The sequence below is a fragment of the Melitaea cinxia genome, chromosome 10, assembly GCF_905220565.1.
Source record: "Melitaea cinxia chromosome 10, ilMelCinx1.1, whole genome shotgun sequence".
Lineage (NCBI taxonomy): Eukaryota > Metazoa > Arthropoda > Insecta > Lepidoptera > Nymphalidae > Melitaea > Melitaea cinxia.
In genome coordinates, this window is record NC_059403.1 from 2024299 (window position 1) to 2049439 (window position 25141).

The following is a 25141-nucleotide window of genomic DNA, read 5'->3' on the forward strand; positions in this document are numbered from 1 at the left end:
CTGACACGTACTTTTTTCAGTTATCGCTAATTATGTGTGTTTACTTGAATATTTTTTCGTCGATCTACGTCTATATTATACCTCTTACCTTTTTACTAGATCGACCAAATTCGATTATTGTTTTTTTAATCAAATGGTAATAGCAGGGAAGTTTTAAAATAAATATTATTAACTATTAGTATATAGGTTTATGTTTGAATAAACAATAGTTAAGTAAATATATTTTTTTTTGATCACAGGAGTACCTAGATAATTTAACTTAAGGTGTTTCTAAGTACATTATGCATTTTTGTATTTAAATTTATTCTTACACCCTTTTGAAAGCCCGTTAAGGGTTACATAGATTTTTCTCGAAATCCATTTTTACAGGATCCGTGAGAGATGTTGTTTACTATACAAGAGTGGACAGTGTGCTAATAAACGCTTTGTGCTAGACAATATCGTTTGTAGAAAATCATCTCTAGCTTCGAGCATTGGAGATAATACGAAATAGCTTGTTAAAGCATGAGACTTATATCAGCTTAGCTTTATATTAGAATTTTATCATAGTGGGTTTCGTTTCGTTTTAAAATAAGTGAACAATAAGAGAAGCGTTTTTATTCGTATTAAAATTCTAAATTTAAAAAACACAAATATTTGTTTTTTCTTTAAAAAAAATTTTTTAAAAAAAATTGACAACTTTAAAATTTTTAAAAATATATCACTACCATGAAGACTGGCCAGAAATTTCGTCACAGACTTTTATAACAATATTTTATTGGACCTAATGACTCTTCTATTATCTACGATATTAGTACTTTTACTAAAAGTAAATAGCCATAAGTCCGCCCATTGTACTTCACAGTCTGTAAATGTTTTTTTAAGTGTGTTTATTGTTTAAAATGTAGTTGTGGTGTACAATAAAGTATAAATAAATAAATAAATTTAGAAACAAAGTAAGCAAGGTAAATAGGGGCAAAGCTGACGAACGGCATTCCATTAAACTACGTAAACTAAGCTAAAACTAATTGTCTTAAACAAAGCCGCGGTTTAGGCACAAGATAGGCTTACTTATACGGAAAATAAGCACTACTTCTATTTAACTAATTTTTTAATGTAATGTAAAATTGTACATGCGAATCATCACATTAGCGCCGTGTATTTAACACGCAACATTACACCGATATTTAACCGCGTATTGTGTCAATTAACACAAGTCGTTTATATACGAACAATAGTGGTCAAATAAATTTCATTTATTGCTTGGTTATCTTTGATTTTCGTCTATTTCAAACTAGCAATCTACCCTAGATACACAAACACATTATCACTGTTGCTAGACGCAATATATTATATAGGCTGTATAACATGACGCTTTATTAGTTAATTAACGTACTGATTACCATTAAAGTCAAGCGTAGCGTCAAATAGCGTTTTTTTTCTTGTTTTATTTTTGTGAGTATAAAAAAAAATACATTTATAAACACAGAAATCGTATTATAATATTTTAATTAATTCTTACCGTTCTTGTTGTATACATTTTAAATACAGAAAGTCTAATCAGCTTAAGTTGTAATAAAATTATCGGATATAAAATAGTTTTACTTAAATGCTTATTTTGCGGAGTAAAATATAACAAAAGCTAAAAAAGACGATGTAATTTATGTTGCTATTTGTCAAGTCTCAAATGTCGCATCCCTTGTATTCTAACAAATGAGATTTTGATTTCTTTATAAGAAAAATGTACAAGAAAAAATTCTCGTATAAATTTTTCGATTTGTCAAATTCTACACGATTCGTTTCGAAAAATTTTTTAAACTTAATACCTTAAATCTGCCAGATATTAGAAAAAGTAAAATAGAAAGTTTGTAAAAAAAACCACATTTCCACTTTTTGTTCTTGTGCAAAGGTACTAATGTTCCTTTGACATCAAAGGTCGCGTACTATAATATCAAATAAATAAAATAATAACTAACAAAGATCGTTACTCTTAGTACGGAAATAATTGAAATAATCTACGAGTCTGAAGTGTAACATGGCTGACTAAGATTCGATTATTCCAATATTAAGAAAAAGACTTTGCATAGCAGTCGAATAATTACAGACTGTTACAGTTCAGTTAAATATTTTTTATTAGCTAAAGACAGAATAATAAACTTTTTACTAAAAAATAATTCAGCTACGAGATAGAAATTATTTTAAATATGAAATGAGCTGTACGTGACAGACTGAGATTTTTATTTTTGAGCTTTCACTTGTGAATAACAACGCGGGTAAACAGTGTGAGTTGAGTAGAGTTTTTCAAATAAAAATAGCATAAATTGCTACATTTAACATTTTTATAACAAACAGTAAATTGTGTAGGTCATGTTATAATTTGACAATCGTATTATTTATACACCATCCGTTCAGTGTAGCATTAATATTTGTTCATGAATTATTTTTAAAGTTCATATCAATTATTTTACAAATAATACATTTAAAAATTCAGTGTAACATGTCCCCCTTTCTAAACTGCGCAGTTAAATTAAGCTATTTATCAAAAGAAAAGAATCTCTCTGTGATAGTCGGAATTAAACTACGCGTAACAGCTGCAAGCAATGAATCCTTTATTGAAATGAACTCTACTCCGAAACATAATTCAGTTTTTAAGCGAATTTTAATTTCAGCGATACTACATTGGTAAATAATTGTCATAAAAAAATTAGCGAGGGAGAAAATATCTTTTAAAACTACAATAAAATACTTGTCTTTTTATTCATTGGAATTTTCATCGTATGTATAGTAGAGGCGATGGAAATTCTCTATTATATTTTTTTCAGTGAAAAAGATTGTGAAATAGAACCAAAAGTAATGAACAGAGCCAAAAAAAGAGTGACCAAAATCATTAAAACAGAAGTGATAGGTTATATGAAAAATTCATAGGTGCTTTGAAGATGTTCAACAACAAGAGGGCGGCGTTTAATTTCAATAAATTCTGTATTCCAATTTCCATTTTAATTTCTTGGGGAGGCCTATGTTCAGCAGTGGACTGCAATAGGCTGAAATGACTGACTGACTAAAAGAATATTTCTTATAGTGCATATATGTACTATATATATATATTTTTACATTACCCTATCATCATACTCACTCGCCACACGTCATACTTACGCGCTCAAATGTTTCTTGATTCTTCACTTTTTGTTTAAGTACACCCCACTTATCGGCCAATAAAACTTTCCAGACTGCGTGCTTCAAAATAAGTTTGAAGAGTATAAATAAGAGGTACTTATTTTTAATCGACCTCAAAAAAGGAGGAGGTTCTCATCAATTCGACTATATTTTATATGTATGCTTATAACTTAGCTAGGTGTACCAATTTTGATGATTCTTTTTTTAATTAAAGCTAGTACTTGTCATGTGGTCCTATTTTAATTTAATTAAGATCAGACGAGTAATTTTCGAGTTATCCCTAATAGTTTTTAATTGATTATTTTTTTGTTATTACTTGTCAATCTAATTTGAAGTCGGCTTTTTTTTGTTTGCGACCAAACACAATTATTTACTTTTTTTAACGATTCGTTTTGTCAATGGGTTAATTGATACGCTTATGGTGATAATTTATGTTTTACTGGGATCTGTTACTCTTTCTCATCGGAGTTAAAATAAATAAGTTTTAATTAAAAAAATTACAAAGATAATCTCCACGCTGTCGCATAGATTATAATGATTACGTTTGGCCTTCACTTTTAAATACTGAGTCCAGAAACTTTGACTAATTGCTTTAGTTAAACGAACGATAGCAACTTTTCTGAAACTTTAACATCTATGTTAGTTTATAGATTAATGAAAAAACAGATAAAGTTCTTGCGTTCTGAATAAGAATGAATTTAATTGTTGATTACACCAAATCGGATAATTCTTTTTTTATTTTCGTTATTCTTAGGACAAGGTTTACATTTAAAAAAAAATATTCATGGAAAAAAAATAGATTTTTAGACTCAGATCAAAATACCTACTTACTAATCGTAAATTGAAAGCAGAAATTTTAGATGTTTTCTAAGCGTTCTAAGACTGACTAACGATATCCAGAGAATTGCTTTTACTCTAGTACTATCGATTAACTAGTCTTGGTATATATATGTGTGTGCGTGTGTGTGTTTGTTGTGCATGCGTTTGTACGTTGGAGCACACGTGTGTTTGTGTGTATAATTGAAAATGTTTAAATTTGATTTGGGTATAATGATAACGGGGTTGTCTTCACTTTTCAAATAGGAAATTTACATGTATTTTAATTTTAAGTTAGATTTATAGTCTAACTAAAATATAAACTCAACATTTTTAATGTCTGTTCAGTTTTGTTTGACAAATCTAAAGGGAGATTTAAATAGAATTTTAAATTAAGTTAGTTTTGTGTTGTTGACAAAACCAAAATCGTCGCGACCGACATCGTCTCTAAATAAATACAAAAGTGGAAAACAAAATATAACTGATGCAGCATAAAACTCGTATTTTCAGGTGAGGCGAGGTACGTGAATATAAATACAAAACTTTACCTTGTATTCGAATTCACAAACTATGCAAACATTATTAAAAAATTCATAAACGGAACTCGTAGCGGAATATCCAATGCTCCTAAAATAATTCAAAAAGCTTTATCCTAGTTTCGGAATAATTGCGAACATTTCCTATTGTTTTGTTTCAAGTTTTCTATTTCAAAGTGCTTTATGTTAATTTTACTCTCGGCCTGATGGGCTTTTCCATTAGCAGCATTAGAAAAATACACTTACGGAATAGGATATTATTTAGACTAAATGTAGAAAGACAGTATGTGTTCAGACGTAGTACTTGAGACATGAACATAAATATTAAATTTTCGCAACAATCTTGAAGTAAATTATATTAAAGAGACTTCATGAGAGAGCGTTCCTTTATTAAATTAAGATGTTTATTGCAATCAACGTATGTCGCTGAAATCGTGTTCACAGTGTTACAAGTTAGAACTTTGAAATTTTGACACAATACTGTTATCGTATCTTTTCTGTTATAATAACATTAAAAAAATACCTGTATTAACAGTAGATTAGTAGCCAAGGGCTGTAAGGCATCAATTGCAGCCCGAGATACTTAACCTCGCTGCGCTCGTGCGCCTATAGTTCGAGGGTGCAATTGATACTTACACCCGAGCTAACTATTCTGCTTTACGTCTCGATTGTGAGGTAAGTAGAAAAAAACCGGCATTACAAGAATAAAACATTTCATTTGTTGAAATTTATAGTGAAATGAGAACAATTTTCAAATTTTAAGGACATAGGAATAGTTTGAGATTGTGATATTTGTTGGTCATTTTTTTTAATTACTTACAGCCCTAGGGCTTTTCTAGCTACATTACTACCCTAGAGTGCTAATTAGTCACCTACAAGCCCCATTTGGAGGTAATAAGAACCTACTTACCGAACATGAGAGATTTAAATTAATTTTAATAGTATTAATATGAAACCTAAATGAAAATGAAAATGAAATCTAATTAATTATTGTGATTGTTCACAAACAGCTCCCGGGGAGGATTGGGATTTGTGTCAGTAACGCGTTTGCGATGCTTCTGGTGTTGCAGGTCATAAACTACGAATCGATTACTATCAGGTGATTCGTACGCTTGTAAAAAACAAAAAAAAATCATCTTCAATTTACATCGACGAGTAATAAACTGAGAACATCAATCAATGTAGGTTAAATGAAGCAGTAGTAAGTACAGCTCGTTACTACGTAACTTTAAAATCGACAAAAAAAATGTGAGAGGACATGGGAAAATGGCTATAAATAACCAACCTAACTGTAAAACTTAGGTAACTCGGTCAGTGACCCGACACTAACGTACAAATTACAGAAATTTTGTATAAAATAATTATTTAATAAATAATTTTATTATTTTATTAAAAGATTCGGGCAAATAAGTAGCATATTTAGTTTGTAATATCGATTCTGACATCGCAGTCAAATACAGTTGTTTAATGATTAATATTCTTCTGTAGCAAACGGGCACCGCACCGGTATAAATACTTGCTTCGCGGATTCGATTGGGATGCTTATAAAAGATCAACCCGACCGTACCTAATCCATATCATTTGGTAATCAATCAAATACGGTTCACAATTTACGGACTATGAACCTTTTTACGCTGGTTTAGAGGATAGAGAATAATTAATAAATAAATATAATTTCTTAATATTTCCCATGACAGTAAAAACCTTATTTAAGAGTCGATGCAAGCGAAAGCTTAAAATATTCATCGTAAAAAGGCATTTTAATTTTTTAGATTGTTGTATTTAAATTAAATCATTAGATTAACAAAATTTATTCGATTTAGAAATAATGTTTAAAATTGAGAAACCGTATCTGGAACACATTACAAGAAGCACACGAACACTAACGTTCTTCATAAAATCATAATATTACGCACACGCGGTAACTTTACTTGTACTCCACGATCCATCAACATTTAAACCAAAAATTCGATGTCAAATGAGAGGATTGTCATCTCGGTATAATGAATCTTGACATCTTAGGTTTTATTGCGGTGTCAAGTACGGATTACTGCGTGTCATTATACCAAGGCGAAGAGACTTTTGCCACAGTAGAACTCAAATACTATAATTACTAAGATTTGTCATTAACATTTTCACAGTAGCTTATATTTACTCAACATTTTTAGTACAACCTAACATGTACCAAACTCAAATGATTTAAAAATGTTTATAACACACGTACAACCTCGCATAAGATTTGTATTATTAAAATAAGGAATTTAGAATGTTTGCAAATTGCCATAACGGTGAAAGACCCAATTATGCTATTTATATTATTAGTAAATAGTAAAGGGTTCAAGATTATTGGTCTAATTCTTAGCTGCAAGGATTTCCTCATATAATCATCTGGCTTTCATACTGAATTTACATTCGCGAGAAATGAAAGAAATTTACTGATTTTCGATAAAGAAGTGAGAGGTTGCTTGAAATTGATTGCGAATTCTATTATACTTCAATATAGCTTACGAGCTTGAGAACCATTATAAGTCTTAAGATCCCTTTTAATGCGGATTTACCGGGGTCGATGGGGTGGTATATGATCACCGTCTTTCCAGTGAATTTCCAATCGTTTTCACAGTAATTTAGAAAGTTTTATAATGCTTTGTATTAAAATGTGTGTATTTGAAAAGTTTTTTACTACATTTAAAATCGAAATTTTAAGATAAATATAACGTGGATATGTTACTTATGTCTTTATTGTACAAAACTGCAATACACGTAGTTACAAAAATGTGTATTCTAAATAAAAAAATATTCATCAAACCTACAAATATGTGTCTAATTAAAAATATAAACCTCGAAAATTCAACATAACTCACAATGCATAAATATCATATCACACAAAGAAGATAAGGAGATATTTTGAAAAAAATGCAGTTCTACATTTTTAAAATCACTTAGCGCGAATTACTTCTAAATATAACGTTGCTACAAAGAGTTTTGCCGAGAGCTTAAAAAACAAAAGCTCGAAAAAAACGAAACAAAAAAATTATACGATCCCGCAATATCCATTTCCATTTATTCTTTTCTTTATTGGGAAACAATTTTTCGGAACGACACTAAAAATAATCCTTATTGAATCAAATATGATTTCATGTGTATTTGTTTTTTATTCAAATAAATGTTTTATATATTAGGAAGTTCATTAACGTTATTCCACGAAATATAATATTTATTCATTTTTAGAAATACTTGTACGAAATTATCAGACGTAATTTTTTATTAATATTGTTATTCTACAATGTTCTTTTAAAGATCGCTCTGGTGTAGTGGGTTATGTGTGTGTGGTCTGGGTGTCCGTTTTTGTGGAGAAGAAAAAGGGCGGATTTCCGGCTGTGAGATGTTAGAGGCTGAGTCATGTTCTCATAAAGACTTCATTATGTTACCCCATGGTTGAAATTCACTATATTATTTCTAATACTTTGAGAACATTGAAAGGGAAACCGCTGTGCTGTATTTATTTTTTAAAATTCAACGTTTTTTTGTGGTACATAATCTATAGTAACGTTTCTTGAAATCAATGCGGAATAATTTTTTGTCTGAATCAATTGTAAACAAATAAACCTATAAAATTTATCTCTATATAAGAATACATACCTATACAAGTTCGTCTCTTTTAGCCTTTGTCAATTTATTCAAATAAGACTCAAATCGACTTCGGTAAAATAACAACGTCACAAGATATCGTTCAACTATTTGATGAGATTTACAAACAATGTCGGGTATCAAAGAAAATGATTGAAACGTTTGTGTCTTATAAACCAACAGACACGGTGACCAAAATAATATACTCGTAACGTCGTGAGTCAAATGGTTTAAATTATATAAAATATACTAGAGTTGAGAGTAAATGTTTTTTTATGTATGTAATAAAATTGTAACCGGTCGTTGTTAGTGTTTGAGAGATATTCGGAAAAACTGATCATTGTGAGGATTTATTCTACAAACAATTGTAGTAAAATTATAACAAATTTATTTCGCGTATGAAGTCATAACTTAAAGTAAAAATTACGTATATCAATAAATATTGTACATTATTGTAGATTTTGTACAACGAAGTAAGTAATTAAGAAGTGACTAATCCGTTTGCGCAGTTTGTAGTGGCTCTGCTTTCTGTTCTGCAGGTTGCGGGTTCGATTCCTGCCTCAGTCTCGGTGTACTATTTGTATTTATATATTTAAATTACTTATCAAAAAATTCTTATAACAGTCGGCTATTACTTAAAGCAAAAGCATTAAGCAGCTTAGCTTAGGAACAGCCGAACGTGTGACACATGAATGTGTGACACGTGAACGTGTGACACGTGGACGTGTGAAATACACAGGCCGTAGACGGGCAGCAGCGTCTTTGGTGCGACAAAGCCAGCCCTGCGGTCACCAACCCGCCTGCCCAGCGTGGTGACTATGGGCAACATACATGAGTCCACACCATTTTTGGCGTGAACTTGTGGAGGCCTATGTCCAGCAGTGGACTGTGGTAGGCTGAAATGATGATGATGATGAATCTCTGAAATAGCTGGACCGATTTCGACGGGACTTTCACTGGCAGATAGCTGATGTAATAAGGAGTAACCTAGGCAACTTTTTTTTTTTGAAATTTATTTATTTCATAACTCAGCAAACTGAACAATAACTTTTTTGTTAAATTCCACACGGACGAAGTCGCGGGCACAGCTCATAATATACGTTATTCACGCTTTACGCTTCAAGGCTGTTATGTTAATACAAAACCATCGCCAACTCGGAATGTAGACTCAATGCTTGGCTTTTAAGAGCGATAATACTCAAAGGTAGGTACGTCGAATATGCCTGAGATAATTTCTTATTAGATCAGGTCGTGACCTTTTCAGAAATTTCTGCCCTATTTTAAAGATAATTCGTACCAGAATAATATTTAATAATAACGAAAAAATTGTTATATATTTTTAAGCTGTGAATTGTAAATATGTAGGGTAAAACCGGGATAGATGCCTCACTTTTTGAAATAGTCACCTAATTTTAAAAATATGATTTTTATACGAATAATTTTTATTAATGTAGCTAGCTCAATCCTTTATGTTGAATTATGACTATTTTTTTTCAACCTAGCCAATGCAGATTAAGCAGAAATTAACTTTTCGTGAACCCTTTTTTTTGAGGATATATGCCTATATGGATAGTTGCCTCACCATGAAAATAGTGAGTAGGATAGATGCCCTTTAAACCGTGTAAACGAAAAACCAAAAACCAAATATTAGGTTAGGCTACTCCTAAAACATCGATTGTCTCCAAGAAACATGGGCCATGGCAATGAAAAAACTTTTGTGTTTTTTTATATCTTTTAATTGTTATAATTAGAATATAATTTTTATATCACACAGATTATACTATATATATATATATATATATATATATATATATATATATATATATATATAAATTTAATTAAATTTTACAAGCATTTATTCAACAAAAGTATAAATTCTTAATTGTTGGTCTAAAATATTCATTTCAAGTGTCAACATGCACATTGCACAATCATACTTTCTCATCGAAAGCTGACTGTAGGTTTTCTATAGTCCAAGAACATACTCGAGCTCGCATTTCTTCCTTTCTTTTATATTTTCGTGGCATAGTTCTGCTAGAATCAGTAAAACATCCAAACATAAATATACCTAAATACATAAAAAATTTAACAGACACAAAAAAAAATACATATAAACTTACTCTGTATATGGTGAATGAAGGGATAGACAGTAACGATCGCTACCAGATGTATATGAAAACAGCCGGGACAGACAGCTTAACGTAATCTACGAGGCACAGTTGGGAGACGCTAAAGACTAGACTTACAAACTGGAAAGAAATATTTGTACAAATGCAAGCACCCCTTCCGGGCGGGAATCGAATTAGCAAACTCTCAATGTTTAGGAGCATACATGGCTGCATGAGCCACTGAGAGGTTGTAATAGAATATACGAACCCCAAAAAAAAAACGAATTTAGGAACATAAAATAAAAAATACTCGTACAAATATATAATGAATTTTTTATTTATGAAAAGTTAATTTCAGAGCCCTTTCTGTACCTTTTATCACTCTGCGTCAAGTTTAAAGGCACCTATACCTCAAAAAATCAGGGCAACTATCCTTTGTGATTGGGATAAATGCCCACGTATTTTTTAAGTAAATTATAAACAAAATAGCATCTATTTACAACTATATGCAGACTCAATGACCCAGTATATAGACGTGATAAAAAATATAACGGAATTTATTACTATTTATAAAATTATACAACCTTAAATATTAACCTTTAAAACTTTGACATCATCATCATCATCATCATCTTCCTGCCCTTATCCCACTTATGTAGGGTCGGCACAACATGTTTTTCTCTTCCATTCCTCTCTATTATTCGTCACTTCAGTGCTTACTCCTTTCTTTCTCATATCCTCACTCACACAATCCATCCATCGCTTTTTCGGTCTGCCGATCGCTCTTCGTCCTTCGACATTCATCCCTAACATTCTTTTACCGACATAGCGGTCATCCCTCCTCATTACATGCCCATACCACGCTAACCTATTGCTCCTTATTTTCTCTGTCACAGGTGCTACTTTCAAACTTCCCCTTATATACTCATTTCTAATCCGATCTTTCCTCGTTACTCCACACATCCATCTTAGCATTCTCATCTCGGCTGCGTGCACTCTTCTTTCATCCGTCACTTTTGTTGCCCAACATTCTGATCCATACATTACGACAGGTCTTATGATCGTTTTATAGATTTTCCCCTTAAGTTTAAGGGGCATTCGTGGATCACAAGCTGTTCCAGAGACCTGTCGCCATTTCATCCATCCCGCATTTATTCTATTTTTCACGTCACGGTCTATGTTGCCGTCATTTTGTATTAATGACCCAAGGTAGCGGAAGTCGGAGCAGACTGGTAGGGATACACCATCCAAGGCAATATGGGAAAAACTGGACGAACCGCTGAAATCGCAGAACAGGTGCTCGGTTTTAGACCTACTTATCCTCAATCCCGCGCCCTCCAGTCTTTCCTGCCATTTTCCCAGTCTGCTCTGTACCTCAAGGACATTATCTCCGACAAGAACAACGTCGTCAGCAAACAACATACACCAGGGTGCTTCCTCCTGTATGTCTGATGTTAGAACATCCATTACCAGGAGGAATAGATACGGGCTTAAAGCCGACCCCTGGTGCAAACCTACAGCCACACTGAACTTGTCAGTTACCCCGGCTTCGGACCGGACGTGGGTGCTAGCTCTATCATACATCGCCTGAACAAGTCGTACATACTTCTCTGGCACTCCTTTCCTTTTCATAGCCCACCACAGAACCTTACGGGGGACCCTATCGTATGCCTTTTCCAGATCCACGAACACCATATGCAAGTCTTTTTGTGCGAGTCGATATTTTTCGCAGAGTTGGCGGAGTGCAAATATGGCGTCCGTAGTTCCCCGGCCCGGCATAAATCCAAATTGGTTCTGTGTGACCTCACATTCTTCTCTCATTCGTCGCTCTATCACTTTCTCCCATATCTTCATGCTATGTGACATGAGCTTTATTCCCCGATAGCTGCTGCAGTCCTGTATGTCACCTTTATTTTTAAAAATGGGCACCAGTGAACTGTAGCACCATTCCTCGGGTATAACCTCTTCTTGCAGCAACTTATTGAAAAATAAAGTCAGCCACTTCCATCCATCCGCATTCAAAAACTTCCACACTTCCGCTGGTATACCATCTGGCCCAACTGCTTTTCCATTCTTCATACTCTGCACTGCCATCTTCACTTCCTCTATACTTACCTCTTTCACCATTCCTTCATTACTTCGTACATTTTCTAACACTCCGCTCCATTCATTTTCTTCGTTCATCAAGTTATTAAAGTATCTCTTCCAGCGTTCTTTTATTTCCTCATTGTCCGTCAAGATCTTCCCCGCTTCGTCTTTTATACATTTCATATGTTTTACATCTCTTGCATTCATCTCTCTCTCTCTCGCTATTCTAAAAAGATTTTTTTGACCTTGTGGGCTCTCTAAAGAATCATACAACTTATCTTGAACCTTGGCCCTTGCGATTGCGACTGCTTTCTTAGCCTTCTTTTTACTATTTTGATATTCTAATCTTTTTATTTTCTTTTCTCTGTCATTTCCATCTTCCACTCTTTTCCATTCTTTGAAAGCATTCTTCTTTTCTTTCAAAATCGTCTGTACTTCCTCATTCCACCACCATGTATCCCTCTCTATCTTTCTTTTCCCTTTCGTTTCCCCTAGGACATCCCTTGCTACACTTCGCACCCACGTTGCCATCTCACTCCAGCACTCGTTTACTCCCATCCCCACCATATCTCCCATCTCTATCAGTTTACCAATCACTCTTTCCCGGAATTCTGCAGCCATCTTCCTATCATCCAGTCTGTACCATTTCGTTCTAACTGGGGGCTTCGGGCTCTTATTTAAACTCTGAACTCTCAGAGTTAAATCCAGGAGCAGTAGCCTATGCTGGGAGACAAGACTCTCACTCGGTATTACCTTGCAGTCCTTGGCCGATTTTAGCCTGTTTCTTCTTAAAAGAATGTAGTCAATTTGGGTAGAGTGTAGACCACTACGGTATGTGACAAGGTGACGTGTTTTTAAATTTCGCCACGGAGAAAATTACATACACGATCCAAACGCGTCCTTGCCACACAGTATCTGTGGTTATCCGAGGTACGGGGTGTCTTCGACTCCTACTTATGCGATAAATTTTTATTTGTGAGTTCGGGATGTTAGGTTTTGAGAACATGAGGCATCTATCCCACAGCGGCATCTCTCCCGGTTTTACCATATAGTATAATATTGTAAAATTTCAAAATAAGAGTTTAAAATTTCACGTACTTAGAATACTAAGATTCACCAATAATTAATTTTATAAAAAAGCATCCAAGAGTTATCTTACGTTAAACGCTATTTTTAAAGGAATTTAATACATTAATCTTTTTCTTTTGATTAACTGTTTCAACTAAGAGTAAGTTTTAGTTTCAAATTTTTAAAGAAAACATTAGATGATATTTTATTAACACTCTTTTCATTACTAAAATAAAAAATGGTATAACATGATTGTGCCAAAATCCAAAAGTTTTAACTTGTAACACAGTGTGAACATGACTTCAATAAACATCTTAATTTATTATAGGAACGCTCTCTCATCAAGTCTCTATTATAAACTTCAAGATTGTTGCGAAAATTTAATATTTCTGTTCATTTTTCACGTACCTATTTCTGAACACGTACTGTTTTTCTACATGTATTCTAAATAATATCATGTTCTGTACGTCGATTTCACTCTTTTCATTACTTTATATTTAATACAAATAAATATATTTGCCTGCCATCCTGTAAGATTCTCACTGGTTGACAAAAGTACTTTTCTTCTATTCAGGAGAAGAGTTGGAACATAATTATACTTCAGAATCCATGTATAAAAAAGATCAATCAAATGTTACCATTTAGCACACTACCTTATTCGGTGCATTTTGTCATACGGTATTCTATAGGAACGTTTGAGGTTAACAAATAATTCTTCAATCGTAAAATTAGTTTGTCTCACAGGGTTGATTACTTGTTTGATGGAACGACAAACTTTTCCGGCTACCGCTACTTGACTTCATTGTTGTGAAAATTCAATTAAATTACTCCACGTTAGCGCGAATCAGTATGACCGTCGACAAAACTATTGCTAGAAGGAAATACAGCGAGTGTAGAATGTTTGCTCTTTATATTGCATTGATTATTATAGATAATTTTATATGGAATTGATTTCAAAAACAGTAGTTGAAAGTAAAGGTACAATTTGTTTGTAAGCTGTGGCTATTGTTTTATGACTTAGGATAAAATACAGGCATATTGAACCTCTTTACTGTCAGTTATTTGCAAAAAATGTATCCACAATTGCGAAAAAAAAATCTTACTCATTTACAACCCTAATCGTCCTATAACAGCAATAAAAATAACAATCGAATACAATTTTCTTCTTTTATAATATTATGAAGATATGAGATTTGAAGCTTTATTTTTTTTTAACAAATTTTATTGATGAACTGGTTAGAGATTGGTATCTATCTAGGTAGATGGAAATGGGTAATTTTTTTTACACAAATTTCTTGGCTATACAAATATTCGTCCGAAATTACAGTCCAATTACACCCTGTTCCTAAAGTTTGATAATGTAGTCTCTGGGGTGCGAATTAAATTAACAGGTATTTTATAATTTTGTAAACAATTCTTCAGCAAATTGTACGTCTATACAGAAACCTTGTACATACTAACATTTACTGAAGCGTTTTATGAAAACAGCTTCAAGGCTTTGAAATTATTGTTTGTTTTCATATATTACGGTTTTGGATTACACAATGTTTGTGTTGTTATAATATCAAATAATAATTTGGAGAGCACTGTTTCGTTTTAGCTGAACACTATTTATTTATGTATAAAAGTTAGCAAGTCGAAATACGAGCTTGGACAAAAACACGAGACATCTTCAATGCAAACATGTAGTGCATGATTTAACAGGTAACGGTATTTTTCTATATTATGACGCTTAGCCAAACTAGTATTTGTGGAGTAAGTTTCAACCTATTGTTATCCGTTGCTGGATGAAAGTGTTCCTAACCTCACGCCCTCATTTTCGCACAGATCGATGGTCCAACGGGCTGACGGACAACCCATAAATTATTTGCTAAGACACGATCAGCTCTTTAAATAATAACAAAATATCGTGTATTGTGATTTATATATGAATACAATACAAAATAAAGTTACAAATTGCTAGGTATACAATCAAGACACATAAGTAGGTACATATTTGCAAGGAAATTCTGAGTTGTTAGAAAATATTGTTTTCCAATATGTTAATAGGTAGCGCTAAAAGCAAAGAAAAAAAAAAAACAACGAGGCGATTTCCAGATAATCTCATTCAACAGTAGTGAGAAAATATGAGAATTTTAAAGATAATTGCAATTTACTGATATTCCGAAATATAATAGGTACTATTTCCGCAAGCTATATCTTCTTCTTCTTAAATTGCCGTCTTCTAACAAAGTTTGGCGATTATTTTGCCAACTTGCAGCCTTGACCGCGGCCCTGAATAACGAACGGGTGCTTTTCCCAAACCATTGGCGTAGATTTTGTAGCCAAGATGTTCTTCTATGATCCACACTGCGCTTGCCTTGGATCTTACCCTGGATAATAAGTCGAAGCAGCTGGTATTTTGAGTTCCTCATGATGTGGCCGAATTATACAAGCTTTCTTTTCTTAACCGCGTACACAACTTCCGCTTTCTTCTTCACATGACTTAGCACAAATACGTTCTTTATTATATCTCTCCAGAATATCCTTAGCAAGCTATATATGAACCGCATCAGAACATCTCTCTAATTTTTTGTACATAAATGAATTTTAGTATAATAGAGATTAAATCTCTGATTATGTATCACTTCAATCGCATGATCATCCTGTAACAAAGGCAATGGTTCAAAATCGACATGTACGTTTATGTATATTAATATTTATGTTAGTACAAATACGCTAAAACAAATTCAAAAACTATTTCTAATAATTGTATACCGTATTTGATATATAATGTATATAGAAAATAACGTCTCATAGAAAATTTAATTCGAGAAGCCAATAAACGAGAGAATCTAATAACTGTGGACGTAGATTGCAGCTCGTAATTGCGTTGTACCGCAGCTGACAGTCAAAGCTTTCGACGCCGGACACGCAGCCAGTTTTTCTGGAACACCAAAAGCATCGCAAGCACGTTGCCCCCCCAGGAGCTCTGGTCACCTCACTCACCAATAGGAACACAATACTGCTTGATAACAGTATTATTTACGAGTAGCTGTGATCTTCTGTAAGGTCGAGGTAGTAACCCAGTCGGTCTGGTCATATTTTGAGCAGGAAACTCCTGCTGTGTCCTACCTCAGTTAAACCATACCATTAACAATTGAATTGAATAGAAAATAAACAACACGAATATTAATAAAATATAATTTCCAACTGCAGGAATCTCAGTCTAGTCGATAAGTTGAAAATGGTCGAAAATAGAGATACTACTCTTAAAATTACGTGTTATAGCTCATTGGAACCGGAATGAAGCCGAAAAAAATGTTCTAAAAGCGTGTATTATCACATAAAAATTTGCAATAGCTATAAACAATTATAGATGAACAAAAAATGGCATTTCGTTTTTTGCTAATATTTTATAGAATATTAATATTTAAGAAATTTCCAAAGAAGGTTCTGAAAGAAGAGGAAATTTTCAATAAAAAAACCCTGAGCTTTGGAACTCTATATCCATTATTTATAATTTTATTTTAATACTAAAAATAGCTCTCCGCGTGACATTTTTAGGTTGCGCGCGCAGAGTCAAAAGCGAGTTTGATCATTAATTAATTTATTTAAGGTATTTAATATATTTTTAATTTGAAAAAATTATGGTGTATTCTGAACACTATAAATACTTAATTCCCGATGGAAATTTTATAGTTATTTTAACGATTTCCGAAGAAGATACAATGTCAAAAAAAATTGTGACAATGTAATTTATAAAAGAAAATTTAATGCTTTGCGATAAATGCCAAAGTTACGGTCAAGCATAAAATGGTACAGTTTGCAGTTCGTTATTGTTAGTGTACTATTGCAAGATGAACGTTACAAGGTGGTTTACGATCTGTGACATTCCAATTTATATAAAGAATTTAGTTATATACTAAAATAGATAACTCTTGTTTACAAGAACGTTCTCTTCTGAAAGGTAATTCTGAAGGATAATTCTATAACTAACAGTTGGTATAAGGTATAGGATATTTGAAGGCCGTTCCGAGCTGTTTAATTTCGAAAACGACCCAAAAGATTATGTTGTCTCCTACCATAGTAGGAGATCTGAACTAGAGACGAATTTTACCCATCTGGGTAATGGATGAAAATTATTTTATATTTATTTTAGTATATCAGAATAATTGTGTTTGCTCGAAACGAAAAAAAAATACCGACTTCAATTACATCGACAAGTAATACAACGTAAGTAGATGAAAAAATTAACAAACGCACTAGTCGTCACTACGTTTTTAGAGGGTTTTCCTCGATTTCTCTAGGATTCCATCATCAGATCCTGGTTTTCATATCATGGTACCACACTTGGGATATCTCCTATCCAACAAAAAAAAAAGAATTATCAAAATCAGCGAAAGGGTTGCCTGAAAAATCCATGTCAAGCTATATTTAAATCAAAAATAAAAATAATAATAATATTATTATTAAAAAATGCACCTACGAGTTTAAAGAATATATTAAATACCTACCGACAGTATGATGCATATAGACAGTAAAGGCAAAGGTTGGGGTTGTCTACTATTTTTCTGGCATAACTAGGTTGGCAGGTATAAACAGGTTTATTAATATACATATATTGTTCTAGTTACATTTATCCACATGTTTGATAAATAAATCCTACATCAGAATGGGCGCTGTTTTATTGCAAATACGATGACATAGGGTTGCCTGCTAAAAATCCAGTTTGAATGGTGGTTGTCGAATAAAATATATATTTATTTTTATTTATTTATTTTCAGTGGAAACAAACAGTATACAATAATTTTTACAAATTAGCACATATTTGGAAAATCACCACCAGAACAGTTTCCAACGACTAATATGTAGAATATAGTATATTAAAAATAAATCGCGAAAGAGTTTACTGAAAAATTCCTAGGCAGGCTACAATATATTGGCCGACCGCCATTAAAACCAGGTATGAACCAATACTAAGATAAAATAAAATAGTTGTAGTAATAACTAAATGATGAGGAAGTATTTAACCAATATGTTGTGCGTCTAAAATATTACAGAATTTAATATAAGTTTAATTACTTAAACAAATTTTACTAGTCTATATATGTAATTATGTATCCATTAAATTAGCTGAAAGTATATTACAGCAAAGTGGTATTGTAAAATTTTATAACATTGCCAATTTAATGGAGCCATATAAAATTAGCTCACGAAATATGTTTATGTTCGGAAAATTAGAATTTTATGTGCGGTTGTTATAGAGGCATATAAAAGGTTAGCTATGTTTTAAGAATACAATAAATTTTATTTATCTAATATAAAAATGCACTTGGCTTCATCTCTTAATGCACACACACAAACACACATATACACTTCGCACGCTACATACAAAGCTTTATTTTTTTACTTAACCTCCTTTATAGAGGGCGATCGGTAGCTACTAATACCCTTAAATTCCAGTTCTCATAATCTCTCTACTCGTACGTTCATGCTGCATTTTTTATTCATCACCATTCACACTCAGGTTGTGTTTCCGTCTATTTGTTCGTAATTCAAAGCTAATATTTCTTAATTCCTTTTTTTTATTTAATCATTATATTCAGGACAAAGGCAACACGAAGGGTAACAAATTTTTATTTACAGTTTCTCAGGGTGTACTAAGTCTACTTACATTATGTTCTAGAGGATCTTTGTTCCAAAACAAACTTTTGCGTTTCCTTTGAAGCAAAGAATCTCGCAGAATGTCTCGCGCGTTGTTTGCCAGGGATATGGGGATTATTGGCTTTAGAACCATTGTTCTGACCATCGCGCCTTCGGCAATAAGCTACCGACGATCGCTCCATGTCGTCCTCCCGACTCCAATCTCCTTCAGACTGAGCAGTCACTGCTACATTCCAAACTACTAATGACTTATTTATTACTTTTTGGTAGTAAATGGTTAAAACATTATGAAATATTTTACCTATTTTTATATTATGGCTACTTTAGTTTTAAAATTAGATTTAACATTATTCTTTTGTATAGATAAATATATTTAGGATGTTGTATTTTTGGCTTCAGGAAATTTCAAATGAAATTCAAAAACAAGCGATACACAGTAGTTCACAGCACGTCCTTTAGGACGGGAATTAATTGCTTTTTTCTATACCATGCTTGTTGACAGTTCCAACAATAGCGTCTAAAATACGAGCAGGTATGTTCGAGGTGAGCTTCACTAAGAGATTGTTATAAATTTTCTAGTTATTAGAATTATTATTAAAACTTTTCAAAAGATATATTATAATATTTAATGCACTAGAAATATGACAAAAAATCTTTTTCGTTTAACATGTAAATAACTTAAAGTTAACAAATTGTGACCATCCACTGTTGCCAAATAAGTTGTGCGTAGTTTTTCGCATAATAGTTTTATACAAAGATAGAGACGAAAAAAACTCTAAAGTCAATAGAATCCGAGATGTTCGAACATTTATAGGTACATGGTTTTAAAACAATGTAATATCTTGTTACGACCATTCGTAGCAGTTAACAAATAAATATCATTTCGTTTAGCTTAATCTATTTTTATAATATGCTAGTTACGTACTTTGAAGAGGTAATAACTATATGGTTTTTATTATTTTTTCACTATATATTAGATGACAGGCAAAAATAAGACTGATCATGAAATTTTCTTTCGTCGATATGGGATTTTCTTGGATAAACTTGTACAACCTGTGCACATGTATGGTCTAATTCGTGAATAACGTGTGATTTCCCAAAAGTACGGTGTAGGAAAGTCTCGTTAAGTATATCAGTTACTACATTTCAACGAACACAGGAGACTGTTCAGTTTCATTGGAGTGTAGGACGAGACGCTCGTAGGACTAATTTGAATGCGTCGAGAACGCCTGGCGATGTCTCATGGGCATTAGCGCTTAAATCACATAAACGACCTTGTACGTAAATGAATCAGTTTCTAAATTTTCATTTGAATCAATCAAATATATATTTGTATTTTATCACACGTACACGGCCTTCTGTTCCTGAGATAAGCAACTTAGTTCCTGCGTAAGTGACAGTCGACAGTGACAGTTAATCAGTAACTACGATTTTAGGATTTTTTTGGTTTAATTTGATTTTATTTACAATTGAAATGAATGGGATTATGCAAAAAACTAGCTGAGATTTTATTAGCTTTAAATATAAGCAAGGAGCAACAATTTTTTAATTTGCATACACTATTTCTTCTAGTTTTGTTATATATATTTTTGTGCAACACATGATTCATAATGAAATTGATAGTTTTTTAATAAGTAACGGAGTTTCAATTATTCTCAGCAGAATCTAAATTCTTTAATTTGTAAAATCACGATTCAAAAATGCATTTGAAGCCTATTTTATGAAGTAATTTTTAGCTTCGTGCTAATATGACTTCAATTAAAATTAAACAAGCTAATAGCCGATTAACATCAATTATCGTCTTTACATTCGGTGTAGTGTATCGATTAAAGTATTTACGTTAATCTCGATTTACCGGTTGGGTTGTTATGATTGGTATAACTAATCCGTATTATGACTGGATTAGTCGCATTGGTTTGAGCACACGAACCACATTTGGTTTTAAAGCAATCTAAACTAAGAAAAAACCTATAAAATACGCATATAATTTATAAAATTAACATATAATAAATTCGAAATCATTGAAATAAAAATATAATACAGAATATTATAAAAATCGTGAATCAATCTTTACATAGTTTAAAACAAAGTCGCTTGCCGTGTATGATTCGCGTTGTTTTATGTGCGCTAACACTTTAGTCTTATAAATAGTAATATGGATTGTTATAATTTATTGGTAGTCGCCGATACGCTGTCTCAATAAAATAGGATATCTGTTTCAGAAAAATAAAAAAAAAAAGTAAACTAACACTATTGCTTTATAATATGACTATCGCTGTTTTTTCTAATGTCGTATTTACAAAAAAGAGTACCTACTCCATAGCTGCAGTAGTACAAAGCGGTAGTCTTACATTAAAATCCGAAGAAGTGAATTTGTACCGGATGGTCTTAATAATAAATGAACCCACGCTCGAGATTTGTGAGGTCATGAGTTGCCAGGTTAGTTCAAACGGTCTTAGTATTCATAGCTTACGTCGAGATTTAGTAATATATCCGGGCACTTGTATCGCTTAAAAATAAGTATCTTCGTTTAATTCATTATTTATTCAAAGCGGTAAGATAATAATTTACAATTGTTTGTGTACTATCTTTAAATGTGTCTAAAACGTTTTTTGTATGTTTCACTCTTTCAATAGATATCTAATTATCTAGTTTATTCAAAATTAAATGAGAAAAATGAGACAAAATAACTCAAAGTCCATTATCCGTGTAATATAAATTATCATTTTCTTAAGTTTGATTTAACGTTTAAGGCAGTAAGATTTTCACAACCGAGTTGTCTCAAAGCCAACTTTTCTTGTAGATTTCTTGCCGTACTTTTAGAAAGGAAATTTAAAGTTTAAGTAAAAAGTTTAATCTGGTTAAAAATTTTTGATAATGAAAATTTTTAATAGATACATAATACAAACATAATATTAATTATTTATTTTATTAATTATTAAACATTAAAAAAAACACGTTGCGTGAAAGGACATAAAGCCATATAAGGTATATCACATATCTTCCAGTCAACCTTAAAGGGGGTGATAGACGTGCGAGTAAGTTCGCGAACTTGTGGCTCGACGACCTTTTTCGCCAGTGTGTCACCCTAAGTACGCGTACTTTAAAACCGCCGAGTAAGTTTGTTGGCGATCCAATAAGTTTGAAAGTTTGCTCGTAGCCCGCCCCCGCTCGTGCGTGAGGCAGCACTGCGAGCCGCGAGCCGCCAATTTTAACTGACTACCAAAAAAGGAGGAGGTTCTCAACTAGATTCAGAACCTTAGGACTTTTGACTGGCTGGACCGATTTCCATGATTTTTGTTTTAATAAAAGGTGTTGTGTGTCGCATATTCCCATTTAAATTTGATTGCGATCTAATAAGTAGTTTTTGGGTTATATCTAATAATGCGTATTTACGTGACTGTGTTGTCGTCTACCTACGATGTGTTACTTGTTTATGATTATGTTTCGCCAGTCCGTGGACGCGCAACATAATCATCGTAGCGTATATATATAATATCATTTTATGATAAATGATAGTTGTTACTTATTTAGCAAAGATTTAAAAATGTTATCCATTTCTAAGTATTTTACAACCACTTAGATAAAATCCATATTATCGTACAGTGTTTTGATTATTGACATTATGATTAATGCATTGGCAAAATTTAATTAATCTTTTAAATTATTTCTCGGAAATTTTATTAATGGAATAAAATATGAATTAAAATCGTAACTTGATTAATTTCACGCAATATTTATCTTTATCAAAATAATTCGTTAATATTCATAAATTTGATTACGTGTAAACAATAGTGGCAACAGGACGAGTATAAAGCAAATATTTAAGTGAACGGCGTCTGAGGATTTTGTGCCAATAAACTACATCTACATTTTTTTTAAATATATAACTAGGTCGGTAAACAAGCGTACAGCTCACCTGGTGGTAAGCGATTACCGTAGCTTATAGACGCCTGCAATACCAGAAGTATCGCAAGCGCGTTGCCGACCCTATCCCGAATCCCCCCAGGAGCTCTGGTCACTTTACTCACCAACAGGAACACAACACTGCTTGAAAACAGTATTATTTAGCTGTGTCATGCCTGAGTTATTTGTATATTACATATTAGATAATTTTATCTTTTATGTTTAATTTATGTACAATCAGGATTCATTTGTCTTTAAACATATAGGTATATCATATCATCATATGTCTGTTATACATATTTTACATATTTACAGTTAAAAATTTAAAAACTAATTATTTATAGACAATTGTGATATAAATCGTGTCCTCGCGGAATGGTGCCAGTGAACGTTGGCAGCAATCTCCTATTCAATTATAATAGTAATTCTTTGGGCGACAATCACTGCCGCTGGCTTGATGGAGGCTATGACACGTGGAGTCAATTCTTTTTTATGAAAATTTCCACTTCTATTCCAAGACTCAAATATAAAAAAAGGAAATTGAACAAACAAGCATAATTACATGACAATCGAACAACAGTGTAACAATTGTATTTGGTAAAAACTGAGCTTAATAATGAGTTGCTGATTGGACTCAATATAAATAAAGACCCGCCTATAACAGAGCGTATTCAAGCACATATTTAGCAGTAAGAACTACGATGTAAACAAGTTGCCTGTAAACGTTTTTAAAAGGATTGTTGGTGACTTTATTACTAAAAACCTTGAATACGAGAAGATTCAAATAATAGATTAAACGATTACAGCCAGTAGTAAAATAGGATGAAAAAGGAGTTTAATATTTTTAAATATCCTATTACACTATATATATATTTATTACGCTATACAGCGTCTTCGGTGCGACAAAGCCAGCACTGCGGTCACCAACCCACCTTCCCAGCGTGGTGACTATGGGCAAAACACATGAGTTCACGCTATTTTTGGCGTAAACTTATGGAAGCCTATGTCCAGCAGTGGACTGTGATAGGCTGTAATGATGAAATATCCTATTATCTACATGACAACGTAAGAGACGTGTTTGGCTACGAGGCGGTCCTTCCCATGTAATGTAGAATCCTACATAATCATAAATTCAAAAGTTTCTGAGTATGTATGTATGTATGTTTTTTACTCTTTTACGAAAAAAAATCCTGGACTGATTTTATATATAGATATTTTATCGGGATTCCTATAATCTTAAATAATTGTCATCACACTGAAATAAAAAGAAAGTAAATAAATTATTATAGGAATGCATAGTTTCGGTAAACAATCGAGAGAACACTTGATATTTCTAGGAAAACCTTACAACAGTGGCCAATAAAAGCTAAGGATTGAGTATTTGATCTTAGCAAATATAATATTTAAGCTCTCGTGCGGTTTCACCAAATATTTGTCACGTAAACGTACTCGGCAAAAACAATTTATTTAATATATCTTATTTCATACATTCTCTTCTCTTTCTAGAGCCACAATTGTCAACAAAAATAATAACTTTATTTGTTTATCGAAATAAAATATTAATTGGAGTGTCATGCATACATGCGGATGTATACACGGTACATATACCAAAATGATATTTTTTTACAATTTTTGTCTGTCTGAAAACGTCTGGACCGATTTTGCGGGACTTTCACTGGCAGATAGTTGATATAATGAGGAGTAACTTAGGCTACTTTTATTTTAGAAATTTATTTATTACTATAAATATTAGTAAAATTAGTATAAAAAATCGTAGGTCAAGGTAGGTAATTGTGGTATATAGGCAAGCCGTAAAGAAGGGACAAGGTCAAATACTTACACGAGTAACACTTTATGAATGAATTTTGGCATCCTTGTTTGTATTAGAAAATTTTGTACGTATAACGTTATATGCTAAGTGTGATTGTGTATTTTTAACACCATTACCAATTTTCATCGACAAGTAATGAAATGATAACATCACCAACGAAGTCGAAATCAATGAAATACGTATTATTAGGGATAACTCAAAAACGACTCTTCAGATCTCGCTTAAATTTAAATGGTGGTCCCATAGAACAAAACAGGTGCCGGTATTGAAATAAAAAAAAATTAAAATCAGTACATCTATTAAAAAGTTATAAGCTGACACACACAAACGAAAAATGCAGTTGAATTGAGAACGTCTTGTAT